This window comes from Salmo trutta, chromosome 4, assembly GCF_901001165.1.
Source record: "Salmo trutta chromosome 4, fSalTru1.1, whole genome shotgun sequence".
Taxonomy (NCBI): Eukaryota; Metazoa; Chordata; class Actinopteri; order Salmoniformes; family Salmonidae; genus Salmo; species Salmo trutta.
The window spans coordinates 37,028,022-37,037,863 of NC_042960.1; positions in this window are offsets into that span (position 1 = coordinate 37,028,022).

Below are 9,842 nucleotides of genomic sequence, written 5' to 3' on the forward strand. Positions count from 1 at the left end.
TTTTGTTTATAGTTGTCTTGCATAGATTCACATATGAATAAAGATGTGGAGCGATACGCACACTGCGCCTTGGTCTCCTTTATACGACGACCGTGACAGAGTTAAAGTGGTTTATCATTATGTTGAAGGTTGAGCACCTTTTCTGACACTGTCAGTTCTGTGATCTTGGTAAGATCTTGTGGCAATCAAGAGCTGCACTGTGACGAAATTACTGTGCATTTTCCAGCAGTTTAATGACAGCTGTTTCATAAAGTTAATTTTAAACTTTCAATAAGTCACTGACAACTAGCTGCAAGTCAGTTACTGTACATATCAAAGGAACTTAGTGTAGCTTATGTGCCACACTCACTGACTTGATGGTATGGCAGGAAAGTTAGCATTACAATGACCTGTATCACGTGCACTTATGCCAGGTATTCACAAGGCTGGAAAACGGAACATTTTCAAGCTTATCGTCTCAGTACAGAATTCAACAGAGCTAATTAATTGGGATGACATTACCTCTCATGGGAGACCAAAAAGAGCTAATTGCAAGGTGCCTCCAATAAGCCACACCTGCAATATTCTGAGAGGCTGCCATTGCTACAGTATGCTGCCAATTAGCAAGTAATGTTTATCAACAGAAGAGTCAGTTAAGGCACAGTAGGATACTGGTGTGTGTTATTGTGAGTTTTACAATAATTTACTGACAAATGGTTTCAAGTTAAATTACTGGAAAATGCACAATAACCTTTTTACATTGCAGCTCATTAGTGACACTTGCTTTTACAAAGTTTGCAGAACAGACAGTGTTGAAGAAGGTGCTCAACTTGCATCAGCATAACCATTGTCATGACTCTCTCTCTTGGGTGAGGATCATAGGCACCAGATCAACTTGGCACAGGGCAAACAGATAGCCCCCCAATGATTAAGACAATTTGTGTATTGCTGGATCATCATTTTTAGGCTAGGGTTTGTGCGATTTACGAGGTCAGTGACGTTCAGAATGAGACTGATATGAGGAAATTATTAATGGATGACTGGTATGATAACGATATATTCTGATATATTCTTGAGTTAATTCGGGAAACGTTAACTCTTTTAAACAAACTTTTTCCATGGTGCCACAAATTACTAATGAGTTAATTGTTACATGATTAATTTACATATTTATTACACCTTACGATGAACCCACCTGTATTTTGCCCCCACCTAAATCATATGTGATCGAGTGAAAATGTGTTTTTTTCTATAAGGGGTTAGACCATGTCTTGTGCGTGCATGTGTGTGTGTACAGTAGGCCATTCCCAGGAAAGTGCTTAGTAAACTGTGCTGTTGGTACAGTGAAGCCCCTCTCTCCTCACAGAGCTGTGTTCTATCATGTGGCAATTTCTATTTATTAAATGTGTTTATATAATTGCTCCATTTAAATTAATTGGAGGGAGAAAAAACACATTCTCATTAAAAGTTAAATGACCAGAGAAGCAAGACACAGACATACTGTAGTTGCACATAAATACCACGAGGACATAGCCCTTTCTGTGTGTCCCTGTCTCTATGTCAATACATTGTTATTTTGCTGGAAATTCTGGCAATGGAGATATTGGGAGTTGTGTCTGAAATCATACAGCCTCCTTGTACAGTGAATGGGAGGCACCATATGACAAGACTGAAGGAGAATGAAAGAGGGCAGGAGGATGATTACCTAAAAATGAGATTAAAACTCACTTAGTTACAGGCTAAACAAAACACTGAGCTCGCGCGCGCACACACACACACACACACACACACACACACACACACACACACACACACACACACACACACACACACACACACACACACACACACACACACACACACACACACACACACACACACACACACACACACACACACACACACACACACACACACACACACACAGCCAGCCATGTGCAGCCATTGTTCTTCCAGTGAGGAAGTAGACAATTTAAATATTAAAAGATGTCTGACTGACTTGTGTTTAATATTAACCACCATGGTGGTTATCACAGGAGACCAATCAAAGGAGACATGCCTGAAGGGTGGCTCTGCCCACATGCCATCTGTCTCCCTGACTGTCTGTGGCACAATATTCAACACATCACCACAACACTGCTATGGTATCACAAAGTCAACACTATCCATTTGGTCAATAGGGACCATATCCTTCTGGGTGGGAAAAAACAGCAATTGGACCACCTGTGGTACATCGTCGGCATGGTAACCTGTCGGGACGCAGAAGAGGGAACACTAGAATGAACAAGGTAACCTCCAAAAGGATCAGGAGAGGATGGCAACTGGATATCCTAACTCTGGATGGATTCCAATAGTAATTACGCATCACTTTGCAAGCCAGCATAATGTTACTTGCAGGTAGGGTTGAAAAATTCTGGTAAAGTTCCCAGGTTTTCCAGAAACCCCAGTTGGAAGATTCCTGGAAATACTCCAATCAGAATTTTGGGAAAGTTGCCAGGATTTAGTAACTCTACATGTAAGCCTGATGTGGCCTGTAAACCATGAGTTTCAGGCCACTGTATTAGAATTAAGCTAGTCCTCAGAACAAGGCTTTATGAGATATGTAATGTATTGACATAAAGAGTTTAGTTATAATGATAATATTCACCAAGGAACTCACTTGGTGAAGGCCACAGGACTGAAAATGAATAAATTCAACAACCATATCTATATCACTTACAAATACAGTCATGAGTGGTAACTCTACAATTCACTCGAAAAGGCAAGGCACACTGGGAAATTATATTGGAGGCGTGGCTTACTGGAGGTGTTACTGAACATTTTGAAGCTGATGCAACTCAAATCTGGACCCCCTACAGCAGTGGTGACACAAATTGTCATCGATGTGTGTGTAGGTGGCAAGGAAGTCAGGCGCAGGAGAAACCAACTTGGGATAACTGGAGTTGTTTAATAAATAATAAACAAACACGAACTCCAAACCCAATGTACATAAAAATAACATGGGTAAAAATACCCGTAGCTCACCAAATACAAAATCAATAACAAACAATCTCGGACAAGGACATGAGGGAAAACAGAGGGTTAAATACACAACATGTAATGAATGGGATTGAAAACAAGACAAAACCAATAGAAAATGAAAAATGGCTCGAAGACCGGTGAGGTCGACCGCCGAGCACCAGCTGAACAAGGAGGGGCATCGACTTCGGCAGAAGTCCCCCCCCACCGACGCGCGGCTCCCCCCGACGAGGTGCAGGGCGATCCGGATGGAGATGATGGAACTCTCGCAGCAGGGAAGGATCTAACACATCCTCCTGGAGCGGGCCAGCCACCACCGGCCTGAGGAGAGACACATGGAACGAGGGGTTAATGCGGTAATTTGGGGGAAGCTTTAACCTATAACATACCTCGTTCACTCTCCTTAGGACTTTAAATGGCCCCACAAACCGCGGACTCAGCTTCCGGCAGGGCAGACAGAGGGGCAGGTTTCTGGTCGAGAGCCAGACCCTGTCCCCCTGGCGAACAACGGGGACACACTGCCGTGACAGTCTGCGCCAACTTTCTGGCATCGCACGGCGCGCTGAAGGTGGACGTGAGCGGCGTCCCAGGTCTCCTCCGCATGCCGGAACCAGTGGTCCACCGCAGGAGCCTCGGTCTGACTCTGATGCCAAGGGGCCAGAACCGGCTGATACCTCAACACGCACTGAAAAGGAGAGAGGTTAGTGGAGGAGTGGCGGAGCGAGTTCTGAGCCATCTCTGCCCAGGGCACGAACACTGCCCACTCCCCCAGCCGGTCCTGGCAATAAGACCTCAGAAACCTACCCACATCCTGGTTAACTCTCTCCACCTGCCCGTTACTCTCAGGGTGAAAACCAGAAGCAAGGCTGACCGAGACCCCCAAACGCTCCATGAACGCCTTCCAGACCCTTGACGTGAACTGGGGACCCCGATCAGACACTATTTCCTCAGGCACCCCGTAGTGCTGAAAGACGTGTGTAAACAGAGCCTCTGCAGTTTGTAGGGCCGTAAGGAGACCGGGCAAAGGGAGGAGACGACAGGACTTAGAAAAACGATCCACAACGACCAGGATTGTGATGTTACCTTGTGAAGGTGGAAGATCGGTTATAAAATCCACCGCCAAGTGCGACCACGGCCGTTATGGAACGGGTAAGGGTTGTAACTTACCTCTGGGTAGGTGTCTAGGAGCCTTGCACTGGGCGCACACCGAGCAGGAGGAAACATAAACCCTCACGTCCTTAGCTAAGGTGGGCCATCAGTACCTCCCACTAAGACAGCGCATCGTCCGACCAATCCCAGGATGACCAGAGGAGGGTAACGTGTGAGCCCGGTAGATCAATTGGTCGCGGACAACAGACGGAATGTACAGACGCCCAGCTGGACACTGAGGGGGAACGGGATCTGCACGTGATGCCCGCTCAATGTCCGCGTCCAGCTCCCACACAACCGGTGCCACCAAACAAGAGGCTGGGATTATGGGAGTGGGATCCATGGACCACTCCTCTGTCATACAGCCGGGACAGTGCATCTGCCTTAACGTTCTGGGAGCCTGGTCTGTAAGAGAGGGTAAACACAAAACGGGTGAAAAACATGGCCCACCTTGCCTGGCGAGGATGCAGTCTCCTCGCCTCCCAGATGTACTCCAGATTGTGGTGGTCAGTCCAGATGAGAAAGGGGTGTTTAGCCCCCTCAAGCCAATGTCTCCACACCTTCAAAGCCTTGACGACAGCCAACAGCTCCCGCCCCCCCACATCATAGTTTTGCTCCGCCGGGCTGAGCTTCTTAGAGAAGAAGGCACAGGGGCGGAGCTTTGGTGGCGTACCCGAGCGCTGAGAGAGCACAGCTCCTATCCCAGCCTCAGACGCGTCCACCTCCACTATGAATTGCAAAGACGGATCCGGATGAGCCAACACAGGAACCGAGGTAAACAGAGCCTTCAGTTTCCTAAAAGACCTGTCCGCCCCAGTCGACCACTGCAAGCGCACTGGACCCCCCTTCAGCAGTGAGGTAATGGGAGCAGCTACCTGACCAAAACACCGGATAAACCTCCGGTAGTAATTGGCAAACCCTAAAAATCGCTGCACCTCCTTCACCGTGGTGGGAGTCGGCCAATTACGCACGGCTGCAATGTGGTCACTCTCCATCTCCACTCCTGACGTGGATAGGCGATATCCTAAGAAGGACACGGACTGTTGAAAGAACAGGCATTTCTCAGCCTTGACATACAGGTCATGCTCCAACAGGCGACCAAGCAATTTGCGCACCAGGGACACATGCTTGGCATGTGTAGCGGAGTAAATCAGAATGTCATCGATATACACCACTACACCCTGCCCGTGCAGGTCCCTGAAAATCTCGTCTACAAAAGATTGGAAGACTGATGGAGCATTCTTCAAACCGTACAGCATGACGAGGTACTCATAATGCCCTGAGGTGGTACTAAATGCTGTCTTCCACTCGTCTCCATCTCGGATATGCACCAGATTGTACGCACTCCTGAGATCCAGTTTAGTGAAGAAGCGTGCCCCGTGCATTAACTCAATCGCCATGGCGATCAGAGGTATCGAGTAACTGTACCCCACCGTAATTTTATTGAGACCTCAATAATCAATGCATGGGCACGGACCTCCATCCTTCTTCTTCACAAAAAAAGAAACTCGAGGAGACGGGTGAAATGGAGGGCCGAATGTACCCCTGACGCAGGGATTCGGAGACATATATCTCCATAATCTCCATCTCCGCTTGCGATAGGGGATACACGTGACTCCTGGGAAGTGCAATGTCTACCATGAGATTTATCGCACAATCCCCCTGTAGATGGGGTGGTAATTGAGTCGCCTTCTTTTTACAGAAGGCGAGAGCCAAATCGGCATATTCGGGGGGAATGCTCACGGTGGAGACCTGGTCTGGACTTTCCACCGTAGTAGCACCAACGGAAACCCCTACACACCTACCTGAGCACTCTCACGACCACCCCGTGAGAGCCGTCTGTTGCCAAGAAAAAGTGGGCTTATGACAAATTAACCAAGGTAGACCCAGCACCACAGGTTACGCAGGAGTGTCCATAGGGAAAAGACACATTTTTTCCTCGTGACCCCCCTGCGTCACCATACTCAAAGGAGCTGTGGCCTCCCTGATAAACCCTGGCCCTAATGGTCGACTATCTACGGTGTGAACAGGGAAAGGCACATCCACGGGTACAATGGGGATCCCTAAACTATGAGCAAAAGCTTGATCAATGAAGTTCGCAGCCGCGCCTGAATCTACTAACGCCTTATGCTGGGAACGTGGGGGGAAAAAAAATAAAAATCTGGAAAGTAACAGACAAACATAAGTGCAACAGAGGGCTCTGGATGAGAATGGTGCCTATTCACCTGGGGTGGCGCCAGAGCACCCTGCCTGTTACCTCGATTCCCAGAGGAACCTACCCGGCACCAACCAGCAGTGTGACCTCTGCGGCCACAGATGGTGCGCGAGCGGGAACCCCCTCCGGTCTCCCTGTGCACCCCCTCTCCCAGTTTCCTGGGTATAGGAGAGGGAGTGTGGGAGGATGGAACCACCAGACCCCGATCTGGACGTCCGCGAGCAGCCAGCAGGTTGTCCAGCCGGATGGACAGATCCACCAACTGGTTGAAGGTGAGGGTGGTGTCTCTGCAGGCCAGCTCCAGACGGACGTCCTCATGCAGACTAAAATGGTAATGGTCGATGAGGGCCTTGTGATTCCATCCCGCACCGGCTTCCAGGGTCCTGAACTCCAGGGCAAAATTCTGGACGCTCCTCGTCTCCTGCCTCAGATGGTAGAGGCGCTCACCCACCGCTCTGCCCTCGGGTGGATGGTCAAAGACTTCCCGAAAACAGCTGGTGAACTCCTCATAATTGTCCAACGCCGCATCTCCTCCTCCACACACAGCGCTGGCCCACTCCAGGGCTCTCTCGGTGAGGCACGAGACGAGGGCGAAACTCTTCTCATGGTCAGATGGAACTGGGTGGACCTTGGCCAGGAAAAGGTCTAAATGTAGTAGGAAACCCCGGCAGGTGGCAGCACCTCCGTCGCACCCCTGAGGCATGGATAGATTAATGCCACCGAGTTCAGGTTGAGAAGGGGCGCTCAGGATAGACCCCGGTTGGGCTGGTGGAGGCACTGGAAAACCTCCCTGTCTCTCCCAGCGGTCCATATTCTGGACAACGCGATCCATGGCAGCGCATAGATGGTGAAGCTTCTCCTCATTCTCCTGGACGCGCTCCTCCACCTCCATGTCCGGGGTACTCTCTCCTGCTGACTTCATATTTTAGGTCCGAGATTCTGTCATCGATGTGTGTGTCGGTGGCAAGGAAGTCAGGCGCAGGAGAAACCAATTTGGGATAACTGGAGTTGTTTAATAAATAATAAACAAACACGAACTCCAAACCCAACGTACATAAAAAATAACATGGGTAAAAATACCCGTAGCTCACCAAATACAAAATACACAAAATCAATAACAAACAAAACAATCTCGGACAAGGACATGAGGGAAAAAAGAGGGTTAAATACACAACATGTAATGAATGGGACTGAAAACAGGATGCCCCTCCACCCGAACAAGGAGGGGCATCGACTTCGGCAGAAGTCGTGACACAAACTCATTCCATGGAGGGCCTAGTGTCTGCAGGTTTTTGGTTTGTCCTTTCAATTAAGACCTAGACAACCAAATAAGAAGCATTATTTACTAATTAGTGACCATAATTGATTAATTAAGTACAAGGGAGGAGTGAAAACCCGCAGACACTAAGCCCTCCATGGATGAGTTTGACACATGTGCCCTACCCAGTTACTCTATGGGTTTGAGCAATAACTACAAAATCACTTTAAGTAACTGTATATTAAGGGCAAAGGTTTTCCTCAAAAGTTTCAAGCCAGCATAATGTGCAAACATTGGGGTTTACAGTGCAGCTGCCCGAAGGGCAAACATGGGTCAGGTCAGCATCATCTCTTCTCTATAGATACAGGTCAGCATACACAATAATGACATTAGAGATGGTGATACATACTTTATCCATTCCTTCCCGAATAGTCAACACAGTCTGACTCCCATCTCTTCCTCTTGATTGAGATGCACACTGTTGATTGGTCAAATAGTGTCCAAGAGGTCTCTTTTCTGTAATGTACAGTAGGCCTACACATTTGCTCATATCAAGCACGTTGGATAAATACTTGCGGTTGACACAAGCTACAGTTTACATAACCACCATCAGCAGTAGCTCTCCATCCATTAGAAGAAAACCGCCTGCTGAGGGTCTCCGTCAAAACCATACAGCACGATTAACATCAAGACCGAGATCCTTTTAATTCGTAGCCTCTTCCGTGACATGGAGTGCACTGGAGGCGAGCTAAAAGGCAGGAGTGCGATAGAGACAGGACTATGGTGGGGAACCTATCCAAACAAGCCCCTTGACTTTTTCCAGATTTTGTTACGTTACAGCTTTATTCTAAAACTGATTAAATGGATGTTTTTCTTCATTCATCTACACACAATACCCCATAATGACAAAACAAAAACAGGTTTCTATACATCTTTTCAAATGTATATAAAAACAAATACTGAAATATTCCATTTACTTAGGTATTCAGACCATTTACTCAGTACTTTGTTGAAGCACCTTTGGTAGTCTTCTTGGGTATGATGCTACAATATTGGCACACCTGTATTTGGGGAGTTTCTCCCATTTCTCTCTGCAGATCCTCTCAAGCTCTGTCAGGTGAGGATGGGGAGCGTCGCTGCACAGCTATTTTCAGGTCTCTCCAGAGATGTTCGATCGGGTTCAAGTCCGGTCTCTGACTGGGCCACTCAGGGAAATTCAGAGACTTGTCCCAAAGCCACTTCTGCATTGTTTTGGCTGTGTGGTTATGGTTGTTGTCCTGTTGGAAGGTGAACCTTCACCCCAGTCAGTTCCTGAGCACTATGGGGCAGGTTTTCATCAAGGATCTCTCTGTACTTTGCTCCGTTCATCTTTCCCTTGATCCTGACTAGTCTCCCAGTCCCTGCCGCTAAAAAACATCCACAGAGCATGATGCTGCCAGTACCTTGATTTACTGTAGGGATGGTGCCAGGTTTCCTCCAGATGTGATGCTTGGCATTCAGGCCAAAGAGTTCAATCTTTGTTTCATCAGATCATAGAATCTTGTTTCTCATGGTCTGAGAGTACTTTTGGCAAACTCCAAGCGGGCTGTCATGTGCCTTTTACTGAGAAGTGGCTTCCGTCTGACCACTCTACCATAAAGGACTGATTGGTGGAGTGCTGCAGAGATAGTTATCCCATCTCCACAGAGTAACTCTGGAGCTCTGTCAGAGTGACCATCGGGTTCTTGGTCAACTCCCTGACTAAGGCCCTTCTCCCTTGATTGCTCAGTTTGGCCAGGCGGCCAGCTCTAGGAAGAGTATTGGTGGTTCTAAACTTCTTCCATTTAAGAATGATGGAGGCCACTGTGATCTTGGGGACCTTCAATGCTGCAGAAATATTTTGGTACCCTTCCCCAGATCTGTGCCTCGACACAATCCTGCTCGGAGCTCTACGTATAATTCCTTTGACCTCATGGCTTGGTTTTTGCGCTGACATGCACTGTCAACTCAGGGACATTATATAGGCAGGTGTCTGCCTTTCCAAATCATGTCCAATCAATTGAATTTACCACTGGTGGACTCCTATCAAGTTGTAGAAACATCTGAAGGATGATCAATGGAAACAGGATGCACCTGAGCTCAATTTCGAGTTTCATAGCAATGGTTCTGAATACTTATGTAAATAAGGTATTTCTGTTTTTTATTTTTAATACATTTGCAAAAATTGTTAAAAAGCATGTTTTA